At 38.6% G+C, this 19,116-nt stretch overlaps 1 protein-coding gene and 1 long non-coding RNA gene across 6 annotated transcripts in view; one reads left to right on the top strand and one right to left on the bottom strand.

Annotated features, from left to right (window-relative positions):
• The window catches only part of SAMD12 (sterile alpha motif domain containing 12), a 347,492-nt gene that overhangs the window by 157,695 nt on the left and 170,681 nt on the right, over nucleotides 1-19,116 (top strand). The gene's annotated exons all lie outside the window — the stretch shown is intronic.
• The window catches only part of LOC106724694, a 17,193-nt gene continuing 8,397 nt past the window's right edge, over nucleotides 10,321-19,116 (bottom strand). The window contains exons 2-3 of the long non-coding RNA XR_001360533.1: nucleotides 18,514-18,518; nucleotides 10,321-10,409 (exon numbers count right to left, since the gene is read on the bottom strand). This is a non-coding gene — a long non-coding RNA (uncharacterized LOC106724694). The remainder of the gene's footprint in view (nucleotides 10,410-18,513; nucleotides 18,519-19,116) is intronic.

The raw sequence follows: 19,116 nt of genomic DNA, 5'->3' as shown, positions 1-19,116 counted from the left end.
CTAAACTGTGCTCTTCTCCCGGCCTTCCAGACCCTCCCTCCTCCCACACCAGAATTTTATTCATCTGCTTTTCCCTTACTTCTAGGTCTTCAGACTTTCTGCCTCTACTTTTGCATTTGAGTTTGAAAACATGTGATATCCTGGATACATCCCCCTTCACGCTACTCTTACTGCCATCCTTCTGGCCTAGGTTTTTAGTCTGTCTCGTAATGATCCTACTTCATGATGCTCTAGGAAAGTATCTATTGTTTTGTCTTTTTAAATCAGAATTGACCAGATTACTTCCTGTTTGAAAAGACTTCAATGCCTGGATAAAGTCCGAATTCTTAAGCTTCATATCTGAGCCCTTCATAAAATTCCTCAGCTTCGCTGTAGCCTTTTCTCATATCCATCCTATCCAGACACTACAGTAGACCACTCTCCTTCTTGCCCCAATACCCACCTAGTGAACTTCTGGTGAGTATTTCAAGGCCTAACTCAAATTATTTTTCTCTCCCTGCCTTCCCTGGGCCTTTCCAAGCAGAATTGATTTTCTGTACATCGTTTGCAATAAATGAATGACAGCTATTATTATTATAACACTTATTACATTATATTAGCATTACTTGGTTACATGTTTATCTTGCTTCCACCAGCCCAGAATCTCTCTAGGGTAGAAATAACACCTGATTTATTCTACTATCTCTAAGCTGTGTTAACCCAGTGCCAGGCATAAATAGGCATTTGATAAGTGTTGATTGGATCAAATGGAGTTTGTTCTTCCTTTGATAGGCTTAACACTGAACTTCAATCTTTTCTTCATTTCTGTTGATAAGAATACTTTGATTACTCCTTCAGTTTCCTGATTTGCCTGCTTTCCATGAGTTTATCCTATACTCCTACCTGCAGCTCCTTATAACTATATTCCATTGATGTTCACATCTGTCTTCTTTTCTCATTCTTGGAGAAGCCCTTTTTTTACTTTTTTAAAGAACTCCTATTTGGGAACTGTACTAAGCCCCCAAATGATACCTATGAGTGCACTTGAATGACCCGCTCTTGAAATTCTGCAGGATCCAGAGTCCCAATTCCCATCAGGAGGATCTTCCCAGGGCGGTTTGTCTGTGCCTGGGCCTCTGCTCAGTGCCGAGTGAGTGTCACTGTGTTGTGGCCGCTTGCGGGGCCCACTGAAATCCAAGAGACAGGTATTGCTTTGTAGGGTGGAAAGAGGATCATTCATCTGAAAAGCTTCTGCTTTGGCCGCATAGCCGGAGCCCAGAACCCGTCACACCATAGATACATTTAGTGCTCATTTGCCTGGTTTCACAAGTAACAAAGTGCATTACAAACATAGCATTATGGTTTCTGACTCCCAAATGCCTTCATGGCAAATGAGCTAAACCCAACTACCTTAATGACACCAACACTATCTGAGAAATGATAACTTACACAGAAGAAATGAGGACAGTGAGTGGCTAAAGTATAACATTGCTAACGTTGGACAATTGTGACCTGCAGAAATGGCAATTTCATTAGGTTTCACACAGCAGTGAATGGTGTATCTTGTATTAAGGAGGTAGATAGTAAGTAGGATAATGTTGTTGCGAGTTTCCTACTGAGGCACCGTGTTAAGCACTTTTTGTGATTAACAGCGATGAGATGAGTTGTCCTTTTCTTTGTATATGGAGAAACTGAGACATTGAGGTTATGACTTCCTCAGGCTCACAGAGCCTGCAAGGTGCAATGGATAATCCAGTATCTGGAGAAGAATTCGTGTAGCCCAGGTGTTGGCAAACATTCTTGGTAAAGGGCCAGATAGGGACATTTGGTTTTGCAGGCCATGTGGTCTTTGTCACAACTCCTGAACTCTGCCTGTGTAGCATGTAAATGAACGAGGTGTCTGTGTTCCAATAAAACCTTATTTACAAAGACAGGCATTAGGCTGGATTTGGCCCATAGGCTATAGTCTCCTGACCCCTGTTCTAACCTCATTCTCCCAAATATGTTTTCTCAAAAATTATTATGAAAGAAATTTAAAAGTCGCCATGTTTTTTTAAGTATTACTTTTTCCCCTTTTGTATATTAGTAAAATTAGAAAATGTAGAAAATATACATACACAATAAAGAAAGACGTGTAAAACTCCCCTCTAATTCCAACACCCAGAAATAACGCCTGGCACCAACATTTAGGTGTGCATGCTTTCAGATTGGTGTCTAATGCACATGTAGTTACTTGTAAGAAATGGCATCATGCTTACAAGTGCAGTAGCCTTCCCTTTCCACTTAAAAATATGTGGCAAATGCATTCTTATGTCAGCTGTTAGATGCAAAATGTTTTCTTTGGCTGTTAGTAGTTATTCTCTGGATGTTGTATGTATTTCCACTGTTCAGATCAACTGCATATCTGGTGCCATATGCCTCCCCCTTCAACACCCCACCCTCCCTTCTCTGGCTGTGCCCGTCGTCCTATATTCTTAGTTGTGTTCTGAATTCTTCTGCCTCAGACTCTAACACACACATACAGAGACTCTCAAAACAGCACCTCAGAGCCCCTTTATCTCCATGTCAATAGCCCTGAGTTGTGAGGCTCATACATTTCTCTCTAGCATTTGTGCCTCTGATACTTATCAGATTCCTTCACCTTTGCCCGGGCTGTGGCCAGCGACAGTAGTAGGTCCGGTCCTGCAGGTAAATGGGCACCAGAAAAGGAATACATCTTCAAATCTCTGCCATTGTCCTCTGTAGATGCCACCCTTGGGGGCAATGCAATTTCTTTGAATGTTTTCTTTCTGTCGGCTTTCCTTTCCCCGAGACTCCTCCAAGAGAGAGGCTTGCACAGCTTTTTAAAAATTCATTAAATTTTTAGTGTCTTTCCCCAGTGGTTGGTACACTGCAGGTAACACAAGACGGGAGGACATTAGGATTCCTTCCGGGGAGAGGACGTACTGTGAGCAGTTTCAAAAGGTCGCGTGTTGCCACGGTGCCCTTCTTTATAAATCCTTCCCAGGGCGGGGAGGCGTTTCCAGAGAGGGGAGGCTGGGACTGCTGGAGTCATTCTGGAGGAATCTTAACCCCACATCTGCCATTTGGTAGTGAGCTCACGGTGATGCTCTGGATGAGCACATAGGAAAGGGGGAACAAGCTAGAGTTACCTGTTTTGCAAAATATGCCCACACTACGTTCAAGTCAAAGACTAACCTCTCTTCCAACAAAAATAGATGGTTACAGGGTAAAGGATGCAGTTATAGCTGGACACAAACAAAATAAAAGTTGCTGTAGAATATGAAAGAGAGATCTCTTCGTTTCTCTAAATGATTTCCTGAATGTGTTCAGTTAACTACTCTGAGGATGTCCCCAGAATCTTATAGATTTCATTACTCATAAGAAATTTCCCACTAATATTTGTGTCATACTTGAAATTTATGAAGTGATATTTTGCACATGTTATCTAACCTCAGAACCCCATTGATATCATGGTGGATGAGGAAGCTAAAGCTTAGAAAAGTTAAGAAAATGGACTCAGCCCACATGGCCAGTAGATGGCAGTACTCAGTTCCTTGGACACCTTCATCTCCATTTTTGGTTCCATTCCATGGCAAATTCTGCCTTCCTTGCTCCCATGAATTGGCCATTGTTAATTAATTGTTAATTGGCCAGTCATATCTGGCTGTTACAGACCATTCAAAGCTGTTCTATGCTATAGAATATGCAAACTATAGGGGAAATTTTTTGAAACCAAGGGGATTGTTGTCTTTGCAAACTCAGAGCTCTGCACTGATATATATCCCAAGCATGGTTGTTCAAGATCATTTAACGCTGAAGCTATTCTTCACCAGATGATATTGGCACCTTTAACTAGAAATAGAAGGGAAAGACAAATCATACTGAACCCCCTCCCCCTTTTTTAGATAATTAGCAAAATGTCAGGGGCAGGTGAACTAGAAACTATGGAAAAACATATGTTTTACTTACTTTTCTATTTGATCATGTCTTAGGTACTGCAGTGACATAAACCTGTTTCCTGGTTGGAAAAGTATCCTTACCATTTTGTCCACTTTTTATTTAAGAAACTAGCTGGCTTTCTCTTGGAAGTACTTGTCATCTGTATCCCTTCCTCTTTATCACCTCTGGCTGCACGCATTTAAGTTGGATTTCCTTAGGACATTTAAAAATAAATAGAATCTACAAACAGGGCTGCTTTGCTTCTTGGACGCAGCTTCAAAAGAAATGATTGTTTCCTGCTTCTCTCAGGGTAAAACCAGGTCAGGTTCAGAAGGCGATCGATAGTAGAGTGCCTATCTTTGAAACTTCATAGTTTAAAAGGATAAGTGTTACAAATATACCCTTATATATCGGGGACCCACTTACCTCTTAATTCACAAAAATTGACTGAGCACATAAAAATGACACATACTCGGCCCTGAAGAAATGGGGATTGAGTTAACGTTAGTGGGAAGAAGGGGAAAGGAGAAAATAGGAAAGCAACACTGCAGAGAAGGCCAGCTGTGCTAGCCAAAGAAACTTGGGCAGGTCATACATCTGAAAGGGGGCTCAAATCCCTCATTTACATAACAATGGGGTTTGAATAGAAAACCTCTCAAGTATATTTTAACAGTGAGATTCTAAATTGGGCAGTTAGCAGTTGAATATTAAAGAAATCTCTGTTAATAATAGGTTATTTTGCAAGATGGCACAGTGGACTTGCTCTGCTCACTAATTTATCTGATTATCTGGTTTTTTTTACAGCCCCCATTTATAGCTTACAGTGTTTGAAAATAACATTTCTTTCTGTTGCAAATATGCTATAGTTTAGAGCTTTAATTTTTAGGGTTCCCCTTTTTATTCCAGTAATTTGTTTACTTACTGAATATTTTATCATTGTCTCTATTGAAGTTTAATTATTTACTGATTAACCAATTTGTAATTTATTATAAATTGCTAATTTACAAATCATTCATTACCTACTAATTGTTCAATTATCTTTAAATTAGTGCTCATTAATTTACTCAATAAACATTTGCTGAGCAATTACTAGATGGCCGGCGCATGCAGAATGGAGACACAAGCGTGGAGAAGGAAGTTGGGCTCCTTGTTTGTTTATTTTTTTCTTGTTAATCCTCACCCATTTTTAGGGTTCCCCTTTTTATTCCAGTAATTTGTTTACTTACTGAATATTTTATCATTGTCTCTATTGAAGTTTAATTATTTACTGATTAACCAATTTGTAATTTATTATAAATTGCTAATTTACAAATCATTCATTACCTACTAATTGTTCAATTATCTTTAAATTAGTGCTCATTAATTTACTCAATAAACATTTGCTGAGCAATTACTAGATGGCCTTCGCATGCAGAATGGAGACACAAGCGTGGAGAAGGAAGTTGGGCTCCTTCTTGTTTGTTTGTTTTTTTCTTGTTAATCCTCACCCAAGGATATTTTTCCATTGATTATTTTTTTAGGGAGGGGGAGAGATAGAAACATTGATGTGAGAGAGACACATAAATTGGTTGCCTTCTCATAAGCACCCCAACTGTGGCCAGGAATTGAGCCTGCAACTGAGGTATGTGCCCGTGACCGGAATCGAACCTGGGACCCTTCAGTCCATGGGCTGATGATCTATCCACTGAGCAAAACTGGCCAGGTTTGTGCCCCTTCTTTAAAGAAGAGATCCACTGTGTCTTTCAGGAAACTGGGTCTTCTTTAGTGCAAACACATATGTTCACAACCTCTCTTTATTAACCTCATTCTCTTTAGCTCCATTTTTTAAAAATCCCCAAAAGGGTGCCATGTAGAAACTTTTATCTGCTACATTTTTTCCCCAAGATTGATCAAATGAAAAAAACCTTTTGATAATCTTGGAACACTGAAAAATCAAAATGCACAGTTTATTGAATCACCAAAATCAGATTTTTGTATTATACAACTATAAATAATATACATATATTTTTCATCAGATAAAGATAGATCTTGAGTATTTGAGGGGTGAAATAAGAGAGATGGCTAGAGATACTGAGGGAAATAAATACAAACATGGAGGAGTAAGATGGGCTTAAGGATTATCCTTGAATCTCGTGTGCTGATTGTCACGGGTGGTACTGGTCAGGCTAACCAAGCCCAAGGGAATGAAATTGTACACCACTGAATAGTTTGGTTTGCACACAGGACAATTCCTTCAATCTGGGATTTTGGCAACTGCAACATTCTCTTCAACAGCTAAATGCTATTTAGATGAAACCAACTCTTTGTTATTTGATTCTGCCCAAGTTTAAAGATTTTCTTGATTTCAACTGACTCCCTAGGGCATGTTAGAGATACACTAACTGAAAGTGCACTGTCATTGATTATCCTTTGCCAGAATTTGAGGAACATGCCCTGCAAAGAAAAAATAATAATGAATGCCTCCTGGCCTGAATTCTTTTCCTGGTCTGATTAACTTTCTGTAATTATGGGTAGTAATCATAGCTAATATAGTTAATAATAATAATATAAGCTCATCTTTCATACAACATGTTCTCTGTATCTTCCCTGCATCCACTTTGTTGCCATCATTCGGTGGTTTAAATGGACAATGCATATTACACACTGCACAGTGATTCCACTTCAGGAGGAACTATTAAATTGTTACTGGAACGGAGCTTGCCTGATCTCTAGAAAGAAAGCCCGATTCTCCTTTTGTAATACCGAGCATTGATGTCTGTTCTTCATTGTGCTGAGAGAAATGTCTCCAAAACCTTTAAAGAGAAACTGGGAAAGCCACACTAGATAAATAAGAATATTGAGACAGCTCGAACGGCTGAACCATTTGAGGCATCTGAGGCCTCAGGCACTCTTAGCTGACGGAGCCCTCTCTTCAGCTCTAGCACAAACCGGGCAGATCCCGACTTGTGAGCTGCCATTTCTGCGTGTGGAATGTGCCCTGGAGACTTGCTTATTTGACTTATGTGGGCCAACTGGATAGCTCATTCTTAAAACATACTCAGAAAAGGCGCCTGTTTATGCTGAAGGAGAATGGATACTAGAGGAGACTAGACGAGACTGGAACCTCCTAATTCTTTCACAGCCTCAAGCAGGGTCAGCCTGCCGGTATGCTCATCTGGAACACAAGGCAGAATCTCCAAATTCTCATTCAGCCAAATGATTTTTTTTCAATTAATTATAACCTTTTGTGAAGATGTGTCTTTTTCCCTCATGTCATTCTCTGTACAGAAAGCAACTAATTATTGGCAGCAATCTACTACCTTAGGATGCAGTGATCTTTCTTTTTTTGTCATAGTGTTTTTTTCCTGGAGGTGGTTGAAAGATGTTTGGTTGGTGACAGGGTAAGATGGCGGTATGGTTTATTATATGTCTTATTTCATTTTAGAGATATCAGTTAAGTAATAAAAATACCTTAGATGGAGGCAAAATAAAATAAAACACTTTTGTAAAATAGTCTTGGACAGGAATGTTTGTGAAGGATGTATTTTCCTTTGTCCTAAAGGAGTGCTCAGCCTTTTCTTCTGAGGGACAAGAGCTGCCCATGTAACTTTTCAGCTGAGTGTTGCAGTTCTCCTGAGCTCCTCAAGGGGGAGCGTTCACACAAGCTAACTGTACTGTACTCACCTCTCAGCTTGGATTTGGACTTTGAGTGGTATCTCCTTATCCATCCATTTCAGTCCTGGTAGGATTCTCCCCTTTGGTATGCAAGTCGTGCTGTTTTAATTGACACAAGGGAGGTGACAGGCAGCCAATTGCAATCTCTTAAAAAATCCTATCAAGTTGTATTTGGATGTAAATTCATCAGCTTCAATGTTAGGCGTCCCGCAGTATAGAAGGAGAGTAGTCAGTTTGGTCGGCATCCCCACTAGATGAAGAAAGCAAATGACATTTACTTTTAATTAGAGCATCTTTGTGGATAGGGTTATTCAAACCTACCATTTCATATTGCCACAGAAGCAGTACCAGTTTTTTATGATTAATATGAAAGGGATTACTCTTATCCTTGACTCAGGAAGAATTTCCCACCCCACTTCCAATCCCTGTCCCTTCAACACAAACCTGTTTCAGTGCAAGTACATATTTGTCTTTATTTTTAATGCCTGGATGTAAGTCCTACTCAGGCTCCATTTTCAAAAGTAAGAGGAAAGATAAATTAATAACTGTACTTAACCTTACTTGCAGTTGAAATTGGGCATAAAGAAGACATTTTTTTTAACAAACAATAAAAAGTTATTTCCCTTTGCTTTTTTTAAAGAAAAAAATCAGATATGGTACATTTCTACTGAAATGTGATTTTTGGCAGGTGATTATTTGCTCTAATTCAGCCTCCCCATTAGCCTCAGAGGTAATTTCCCTGGGGGAAAAGTTAGACAAAGAGAAGATGCAGAATAACACCTCTCTTTATGATTCTTGGAAATATAATGCCCTTTTATGAGAAATACAATCTTTTACAAGAAATGATTCTTCTGTTGTAACTACAGTGGGAGGATTCCTGTGGCATATAAATATTTGCAAACCTTTTATGTAAGCATGCTTTAACCAAACACCTGGTAAATGTTGCACAGTTTATTAATGACTTGCAAAACCTCCAAGTTGGGAAATACAGCTATGCTGTTGTGATCAGTCATTTGGCAGATAGTCAAGCCCGACAGCAACTGTTTAATACCTTTTTACCCATAAAGACTCTGAATCACCGAAAACATCTAAGATTTCAACAGATTTCCCTCCCACCCCCTGACCCTGTACCAAATTGCTCAATTATCTTCCATAAAGAGTTCTATTATTCTTTCAAAATTGAAGTAATAGAAAATGATAGTAAGCCATGTTATAAAATGTGTATTCTGTAGTTTCTACATGTCTAAGACCCTTTCAAAAGCAATGGTGCAGTCTTTGCTTTCCTACTATATTCAGCACCTGTGATGCACTTGAAACTGGACTACATGCTCTCGGGGTTGGGATGAAGGGTGGGAAGCAGTATGACACAAGGTGCCACCCTTCAGAGATCTTTAACTATAAATAGGGAGAAATGAAACACAAAACTAAGTTAGGTAGCATCTCACAGCAACAGACGGCTCATTATTAAGAAGTGGTTCAGAAAGGGAATTCTACAGGAATCAGAGGTAAAGCCATTGTGGGGTGGAAGGACCCAGGTTGGTTCTAGGGTTCCAGAATTTAAATGAGGCTATTAAGGATATGCAGGAATAGGAGAGGCAGAAAGAGGGTAAAGGTCATTCTGGAAGGAAAGGGCACCAAGGGGAAAAATGGCAGGTTGAATATTCCAAGTGTTTTAGGAACTGTGCAAAAAACTGTATAATTAGAAAGAAGGTGTTTTTATTAAGGAAGTACCTTGAAATAAAAACTCTCATTGCATTGATGATCTCTTACTACTAAAGGTACATAATATTACACATACACATCCTCCAGATGAGTGGCTTAAAATAATCAAAATTTAGCTCAAAACTTCCCAGCCTGGTGATTTAGGCCAGGGGAGTGGTCCTGATCTTGCCTCCTTGGCTCATTCACTGATCTGTGAGCCAGCTGGCTCTTCGTTTGTGTAGGGCAGACTTGACCAGGTTGACAAGAACAACTGGGACCTCTGCTCTGATGCTGCGTCTCTCACTTGCCAGCAGCCAGGCCCAGGAATACCTTCTCACAGCAGTGGTGCAGGTGCAGGAGAAGAGAACTTCTCTTACAAGCACCATTCAATCTTCTGCTTGTGTCACATTTGCCAACCTTCCATTTACCAAAACAAGTCACATGGCTGGATGGCTGGGTCCACAGCACCACCCCACCCTGAGTCTATCCTGTTCCAGTTATCTGCTGCTGCTTAGCAAAATACTCCAAAACCTAGTTGCTTAAAATGGCGATCATGTATTAAGTCTCACAGAGTTATGGGTCAAGAATTCAGGAAGGGCTTGGCTGAGCTATTCTTTTGATTCTAATGCCATTTGTGGTACTCAGCTGGTAGATGGACTGGGCTGGAAAGTCTGAGGCAGCTTCACTCACATGTCTGATGCCTTGGCTAGTAGTCTGGGCTCAGCTACCCAGACTGCCAAGAAGAGTGGCTGGACTCCACTCCAGCTTGGTGAGATCTTGGGGACCAAAATCCTTACAAGGCGGAGGCACTTCTTACAGACAGCCTCCCAAAAGGTCTAAGCAGAAAATGCATGACCTTCTTTGACTGAGCTTTGAAGTTCGTGCAGTAAGCTCTGATGTACTCTAGAAGTCAGAGCAGACACAAGCCCTCCCAAATTCCAGGAGGGGGACACAGATGTGTGAATTATACTCAATCCCTCAATAAGACCACTCACACAGAGACCCATCCTATCTACACTAATAAAAGAGAAAGATGCAAATTGACCGTACCTTTGCGGCACCCACCAGCCAATCAGGAGTGGGTATGCAAATTAACCCAACAAAGCTGGCAGGTTAATTTACATATGCAGGCGCTGAGCGGCCGGGGGCTGGGGCGGGACGCAGGCGTTCCGCATCACCCCAGCCGCTCCAGGCCTCTGGGCAGCGTGGGAAGGTGGAAAGGTGGCTCCTGCCAGAATGAAGGCAGTACAGACAGCCAGAGGAAGGAAGGCCCATTCTTGCACGAATCTTTGTGCATTGGGCCTCTAGTTATAATATAAGGCTCAGGCACAAGATCCGGGATCGTATCTAAACCAAGTGCAAAGGAAACTCCCACCTCAAGTGCTATTCCTTGGGTGTGGTTCCTTTTGATCTGAAGATCGATCAATGAAAGAGACTAGTTATGTGACTTCTAAAATGGTGGAAGAGGCATTGGTTAATCTCAATTGATGCAAGTCCATATTAGTTCTAAAATAAAGCCAGGGCCATACTCCCAGTTCTATGATCAGGGCCCATTACTTCTCCCTGGGAATGATGCTCTATGTTTCTTGGCTTCATCCTCTAGGTCAGTGGTCGGCAAACTCATTAGTCAACAGAGCCAAATATCAACAGTACAATGATTGAAATTTCTTTTGAGAGTCAAATTTTTTAAACTTAAACTATATAGGTAGGTACATTGTTATTAACTTAATTAGGGTACTCCTAAGGCTTAGGAAGAGCCACACTCAAGGGGCCAAAGAGCCGCATGTGGCTCGTGAGCCACAGTTTGCCAACCACGGCTCTAGGTAAAGGTCAGTACATGTTTTCTATAAGGGGTCAGAGAGTAAATACAGGGTGTTCCCCAAAAAAATGTATACACATTTTGAATGATTATAAAGTCAGTGTTTATGAACATAGAGTTCATTTTCAAATTTTAAAAGAACATACAGAAATAAATAAATTTTTTTAGTCAATGCCTGTTTTCAAACTGATGGCCATTCTAGTCCAGGCACTGCTGATAACAGAAAGTAATAGAATCACAAGCATCAAGAATCATTTGTTTCGGTATTTGGTTCAATTCATCAACAGTTGCCGGTTTTATATTGTAAATTTTATCTTTTATGTATCCCCATAAAAATAAAACTCTAGTGGCACTATAGGACAAATTTCCTTTGTTCAAAGCTTAGTCTGGCTTTACCCATTATTTCAAATCAGTTAAACCTGAAAAGGAGTCATAATTAAGTGAGTTATCAGCTGTTAAAGTGTGTATACATTTTTTGGGACACCCTATATTTAGTCTTTCTTTGCCACATATAGTCTGTTGAATTTTTTTTTTTAATCTTTACATAATGTAAAGACATTCTGAGCTCTGTGGGCATGTAAAATCAGGCCGCCGCCTAAATTTGGGTCATAGTAACTTCTGATACTACTCTTTGGGTCACTTTTTCTTTCCCATTTAAAGAGACCTGTATTGGCAGAATACAGCTAGAGTCAAAATGGTCAAGTAACAAAAAGAGAGCTTTGTACTCTCAAAATTCTATGAACCAAAAACAAGCTGAGACAACTACTAGAAACCTTATTGGAATTCACTCTATTAGACAAGACTCACATGCATTTCAGTCTTTGAAACATGGCCTTCCCTATCATAAGTCCCCCATGAGACTGCTGTGGGACAATACTCTTAAGATTTTTTTAGAAGATCTGTTGTTTAACAAAGAAAGTCTGTAAGGCACACTCTTAAGATCCTTCTGATGCTTGCTTTTTGTTTTGTTTTACTAAAACGGTCTATGAGAAGGCACCTCAAATCTTCTAAGGTGTTAAAAAGTGGCTTTATATTGGGATCATATTGGTTATGAGACCACACCTTCCTCACAACAACCTAGGTTTGATCTTTGCCCTTATATCCTTTCTTACTTTCTTACTTTGATGATGTTCTACTAAGAGACTTTGGAGTTGAGAAATAGTTTTATTTTTGAAGTAAGCAAGTCTGACTCCTTTATATTTTCTCTAAAATCTGCTTGAAAAAGCATATTTCCATTTTTAGCTCATCTCCTTTATCTGTAACTTATAAAGCAGTTAAAAGAAACCAAGTGAAATTTCTGGTATTGTGCTATTGTGCGGGAAATTTTCTTAGCCGGGTTTTTCAATTTGTTAGTACATTTTTGGTTTTACAAAATACTACAAGGGTTGTGTTTTCTAAAATTTCTAACACTGTGTAGGAGGGATCTTTTTTCCTCCAACTTCCAACAGTATTGTCTTCACTTTCTGCTAACCTCACTGAAAGACTCCTCAAGGTCTCTCTATCTTTTGCCCACCACCTATTCTCAAAGTTAATAAAAATAGTTTTTTGTTATATTAGCTCCTTACTTCGGATAACAAGTTTTATTACAGTTATCTATTTCTGAATCTTATTATCATATATCAGAGATTTTATGTTTCAGGAATTTGGGCAAGGTTCTGTGGGCACTTCGGATAACAAGTTTTATTACAGTTATCTATTTCTGTATAGCAAAGAAGCCCCAAATTTTGTGGCCTTAAGAAAAACGAGTCCTATTATCATATATCAGAGATTTTATGTTTTAGGAATTTGGGCAAGGTTCTGTGGGCGATTCTTCTGTACCTTGTAATGTTAATTGAGCTCATTCACTGGTATTCACCTGGCAGATAGACTGGTCTAGAAGGTCCAAAATGGCATCACTTACAAGTATGGCTCAGAAAATTTGTCTCAGCCAGAACCATTCACTTACATGTGTCCTCTCCACCATGGTTGTCTTAGGGTAATTGAACTTTTTACATGACAGGTACTTTTGTCCATAGAATAGCAAGCATCCCAAGTGCCAAAAAAAATGATGAGTGGCTTTTATTGACAACAAACTCTAGGGGAAGGGACATAGTCTCTACCTCTCAATGAAAGGAGTGTTAAAATATTCAAGTTCATATTTTAAAACTACCACATAGACTGTTCATGCAGGTAATATTCCATATGAGACATTTTTCATAGCACCGGTGGAAATATTTGGACTTGGACTTGACTTTGTATTTAGTCAGACTTAACACCACTCTCTCTCTTTTAACCTTCATTTCCCATACTAGTTTCATTCATTTTGAATTTTTGGGTCACACACTCCAATGTAAAACACTTTTGAACATGTATGCCCAATATGTGTAAATACTCTTGTATTTATACTTCATAAATAAATAACCTAATGATTATGCTCATTATAAAATAAAAAATAAAGATGAACATGATAAAAACAAATTATTCTTAAATATCTTGCTAATCAAGACAAAAAGAAATATTTAAGTTAACAATAGTAATATATATTTAAATTAGTCCTTTTTAATAATTGTTAATTTAGAGGCCATTCTCTTGTCAAAATAGTATATTATTGTTGTTTTTACCTCATGGTGCAGCTAAGTAAATGTTTTTTATTCGAGTAAAAATTGCCAGTTTCACAATTTTATTGGTTTTTAGGAACTGTTTAATTTTCTTGTCTATTTTGTGTAAGTCCATTTAAATCTATTTAACCAGACACTTATCAATAGTGTGTGCCCCAGGACATTGATCAGAAACGAGTGAGTGTGGGCAACACTGCTATCCATCAAGCCTGTGGAATTCTCACTTTTCTCTTGGGAATACTTTAGGCACCCCATGAACTTTCAACTAATGGATTCTTATTTTTTTTTAAATATATTTTATTGATTTTTTACAGAGAGGAAGGGAGAGAGATAGAGAGTTAGAAACATCGATGAGAGAGAAACATCGATCAGCTGCCTCCTGCACATCTCCTACTGGGGATGTGCCCGCAACCCAGGTACATGCCCTTGACCGGAATCAAACCTGGGACCTTTTAGTCCGCAGGCCGACGCTCTATCCACTGAGCCAAACCGGTTTCGGCGGATTCTTATTTTTTTTATATTAAGAAAGTAAATGTAAATATATAGTCTAAGATTTTCTTATCACACCGTCATGAGTCGTCTGGCACACCTGTAGGGTACGAACACACTATAATAAAAGCAATTGATATAATGGACATTCAATAAGTATATGTTGCATTACCAGTAATTTTTTAAAAGTTTGACACAAAAATAAGTAGGCACTAGATATTTGTTTAATGAAGAATGAAATTGCTGTATCTATAACCAAAAAAAAATTGCAGAAATCTCCATCATTCTCAACAACTCATCTTGTCAATGATCTAGTCAAAACATTGTGGAAAATTAGAACATATTTTTCTATGAAATACATTTCTACTGCAGGCTAATTTGAAAAATTAACCTTTTTTATCAGCGAAGATTAACAATTTTCCTCCCCTGCACACCCTTCCCATTTGTAATGTCACCTTGATGTTTTGGATTTTACATTTCATAACAGCCTCTTAAGTCATTTAATTTCCTTCAACAATTAGCTGAGCTGAGTTTGCAGTATTAATCTATTTTCTGTTCTTTTTAATGGGAGAACTAAAGCATACAGTGTTGAAAATTGTCACTTAAGGCCACATAGAGCATCAGTGACCATGCTGGGGGTAAATTTAAACTTTTTTACTCAGAGGCTTTACCTGTGTTCCTTGAAGCCTCTATGGCCATTTGATCTTAGCTTGAAATAAAATAATTCTTGATGATTAAGTAAGTAGACTTTCTAAACAGCAAATAATGGAGCTTTCAAAACTAAAAGCAGTTAGCACAGCAAATTCACTGAGAATGATATTTTGTCGAACAGAAAAACAGCCTGTTAAGTTGGAAAAACCAAAATACCAGACTACTTTGATTCTTCCAGACTCCTTTTTAGGAAGGTGTAAGATAGAAACTTATCTACATTCACCCCAAAGCAATCTGTTAGTTGGTGTTAGAGCAGAAATTGAGAGAGTTCTCTTCTGCCAACCCAGGTTTGTCTGCAAAGCAGAACACTTCTAAGTGATGTTGGGTAGTGGTTGGATAAGGAGAGTGGGATAAAGAGGAATTTGAAATCGCAGCAGCACAGAAGCGAGAAGAGATTCCCAGAAAGAGAACTCTTTGGAAGATCCGAGAGTCCAGGTGAGGATGGAGACCATAACTTAGCTTATAGTGGCAGTAGTCCACACCCGGCTGCAACTTCTCTTCAGTAATGTGTAAGTTGGCACACATGAGAAGGCAGATGGTCGGTGTTATCTGTGACAGTTTGGTAGTCTTTTGCACATAAGCATAAGGGACACTAAATTTGAAGATTTGTCAAAGGGGTCTGCTATGCAATTAAGTACAGGATTGGAGTGAGAAAGTGAGCTCATGTGAAATTCATAGACATGGGGACAAGGGAGGTATAGGCACTTGAGTGTGCATAAGTTTAAAGCTGGAGTATGAGAACTACTGGGGAGAGAGGAGGTTGGTGATGAAGTTTAAACTTTAAGAGCTCAGATAATTCACAGCGATGACAAAGTCTAGAGCAGTGATCTAGAATCTATGACACGCATGTCAGAGGTGACATGTGAACTCATTTTTTGGGTTGATTTTTCTTTGTTAAATGGCATTTAATATATAAAATAAATATCAAAAATATAAGTCTTTGTTTTACTGTGGTTGCAAATATCAAAAAATTTCTGTATGTGACACGGCACCAGAGTTAAGTTAGGGTTTTTCAAAATGCTGACACGCCGAGCTCAAAAGGTTCGCCATCACTGGTCTAGAGTGTTGCTATGAGGGTGAGTGAGTGGAGTAGTGTAATAGTAGAGTAATTGATTAATTTGTATAGTAGAGAGTAGGATTTGCAGTTAAAATGAGTCCAGGATCCAGGTTCCGTATTCCTCAAGGGATGTGGGTGAATGACTGAGAAGATTTAGATAAGGGCAAGAGAGGTAAAGATGTAATTGGAGGATGGCATGAACATCAAAGGCAAAGGGTGTCTATTATGAGAAGAGCAATAATCTAGAACAGTGGTTCTCAACCTTCCTAATGCCGTGACCCTTTAATACAGTTCCTCATGTTGTGGTGAACCCCAATTTCATTGTTACAAATTGAACATAATTAAAGCATAGTGATTAATCACAAAAACAATATGTAATTATATATGTGTTTTCAGATGGTCTTAGGTGACCCCTGTGAAAGGGTCGTTCGACCCTCAAAAGGTCGAGAGCCACAGGTTGAGAACCGCTGATCTAGAAGCAGCAATAGAAAACTGTTTCCATCAGTCACTCTAGACCTCTTCACTCTCTCTCCCACCAGTGACATTTGTCAAGGAGGCAAGGAGGGGACATTCCTTTTTGGTTATTTTTAAAAGAAAAAAAATTTAAATAAATTTAAAATTTTTATCCATGCATTGTCCTTCCTAGTTTAATGAATGCAAAATAGTTTCCCCTCTGAGTTTTTCATTTTGTGATTTCTTTCTTTTAAGAATGCATAATGTTTATTTTTACGTAATTGTCTCATAAGAAATTTTGGACCCAGCTCACTTCAGGGAAGGCCTTGTGTGTTTTTCCTCTTTAAGTCTCTTCTTCTGGTCAGAGAGAAATGGTTAAACCTGCTTGAGTCCAGCTTATGTAATCTAGTTAAACCTACATGATCTGGCCTCCTGAAGTTATTGAACCTTGTTGTATTTATTCATGGAAAATATTTTTTGTGACTGATCATAGAATGCCAAAAGAAAGTCAGCAAGATTTTTTTGCTATCTTTTTACACATGTGCTTTCCATCAATTGTTAATATTTATTAACAGGAAATATTTTCTTTATCTAGACTTTCTTTATAGTCTGTGTCCATGATGGCTAAGAAGGAACATAATAAAATCTGTTAAGTCATTGATGGCAAGGACCAAAAGACTTATTTTCCAGATTTTCAAGTTCTAGGACAAAGAAGTTTATCTTTCTTTCTCTCTTCCTTCCACTCTTCCTCCCTCCCTTCCTAACTTCCTTTCTTTTTTCATTCTAATAGAGTCCTTTGTGCCATATCCCAGCTGATTATCTTCAGAGTGAATCACCATTCTGACTTCTACCACCATATGTTAGATTTATTTACTTTTTTAAAGAATTCCTTTATGCTTGGCTTTTTCCTCTCAAGATTTTCTCCTTGAGATTCATCCATATTGTCAAATATAACTGTGGTCTGTGGTTTTTCATTGTTGAATAATACTTCATTGGATGAAGTATTCATCATCTTTAATATTCCCTTGTTGAGGAACTTTGGATGATTTCTAGTTTGGGGCTAGTTTAAGTAAAGCTGCTAAGCATGTTCTTGTACATGTCTTATGATGGAAAGAAACACTCATTTCCATACCCAAGAATGCAATTGCTGGGCCCTTTGTATGTTTAGCTTAATAGATACTCTAAAGTTTCAAAAGTGATTATTCCAGTTTACACTTTGACCAGCAGTTCATGATAATTCAAGTTCTTCCGCATCCTTGTCAACACTTGGTATTATCAGTGTATATAATTTTGGCCATTGTAGGAGAGTTGTAAGAACAGTTCATTCTTGAACTAAATTAAGACAATTTTAATATATAACAAAGGAAGTATAGGTTCAGGCAGAGGGTCATTAATCTTACAGAACTTATTGGAGTGCCACAAGTAGAAAATAGTAAGGCACTTGAGCTGACGTTTCTCTAACTGTAACCATGATATCACCTGCCTCAGCCTCATGCAGGGTGCTTATAAGTGTACATCATCCCAACCTCACCCCAAATCTACCAAGTCATAATTCCTGTTTCTGAATTCTGCATTACATACCAAACTCCCTTGGTAATTCTTATAGACATTAAAGTTTGTATGTACATACTATGTACATATTTAAATGACAGAAAGTTCAAATGGCAACTAAGAACCATTGGATTAAACTCTGTTTACTGTATTTCCAGGCTAACAATTGAGGTACTCTGAAATCAGGAAGGCCTCAAAATACCTCAGCCATCCTCAGTACCATTGGGAATTCCAGAAGGAAAAGAAAGAGAAAATGAGGCCAAGAAAATATTTGCATTTTCTTTGGGAAGCCAAGAATTTTTCAAAATTAGTGCAGTCACCAAACCACAGATCCAAGAAGGCGTTGAGAACACCAAGTAGTATTGATACCAAAAACCAGTCAGTCAAACGAACAAAACACATCACACCAAGCTTATCATATTGCTGAAGAACAAATGCAGTATATTGTCTTTGTTCCAAAGGCCTGGCAACATTTTTGTCATCAATCACCAATGGCCTTGTAAATTCAAGTTACAGGTTCTTCCTTGTAAGAGGATGGCACTGCTGTTCATGTCCCTCACCAGAGCTTCCCCTCCCTCTGATTTATTTCTTAGGTGCACTTTTTTTTATTAGAACAAATTTTTCCTTTATTTTTTGTTAATTCTCACCATTGATTTTTTTTTTTTTAGAGAGTGGAAGGGAGGGTGAGAGACACAGAGAGAGAAACATTGGTGTGAGAGAGACACATCCATTGGTTGCCTCCTGCATGTGCCCCAACCGGGGATGAGGACCAAACCTACCACCAAGATACGTGCCCTTGACCGGAATCAACCCCACAACCCTTCAGTCCATGGGCCAGTGCTCTAACCACTGAGCACCCAGCCATGGCTGGTGCACTTTATTGTATTATATCATGATAAGCCTGTCAGATGCCAGCCAGTAAATTTGATCTGTTATGGTCAATATCCTCATGGCAACATTATGATATAACTAGTACTATTATTATACTTTCTTTTTCTTAACATATGTAGAAACTGAGGATACAGGAATTTAAAACAAGTAAGCGAAACAGCTAGAATTTACACTCGGCAATCTGACTCCAGAATGTCTTTTTTCCACATTTTTATTGAGGTATAATTGGCAAATAAAAATGGTATATATTTAAGTTGTATGAGGAGGCTTTG

The sequence above is a fragment of the Myotis brandtii genome, unplaced genomic scaffold, assembly GCF_000412655.1.
Source record: "Myotis brandtii unplaced genomic scaffold, ASM41265v1 scaffold931, whole genome shotgun sequence".
Lineage (NCBI taxonomy): Eukaryota > Metazoa > Chordata > Mammalia > Chiroptera > Vespertilionidae > Myotis > Myotis brandtii.
Note: the sequence above shows the minus strand (reverse complement) of the source record. Positions and strands in the feature narration are given on the sequence as shown.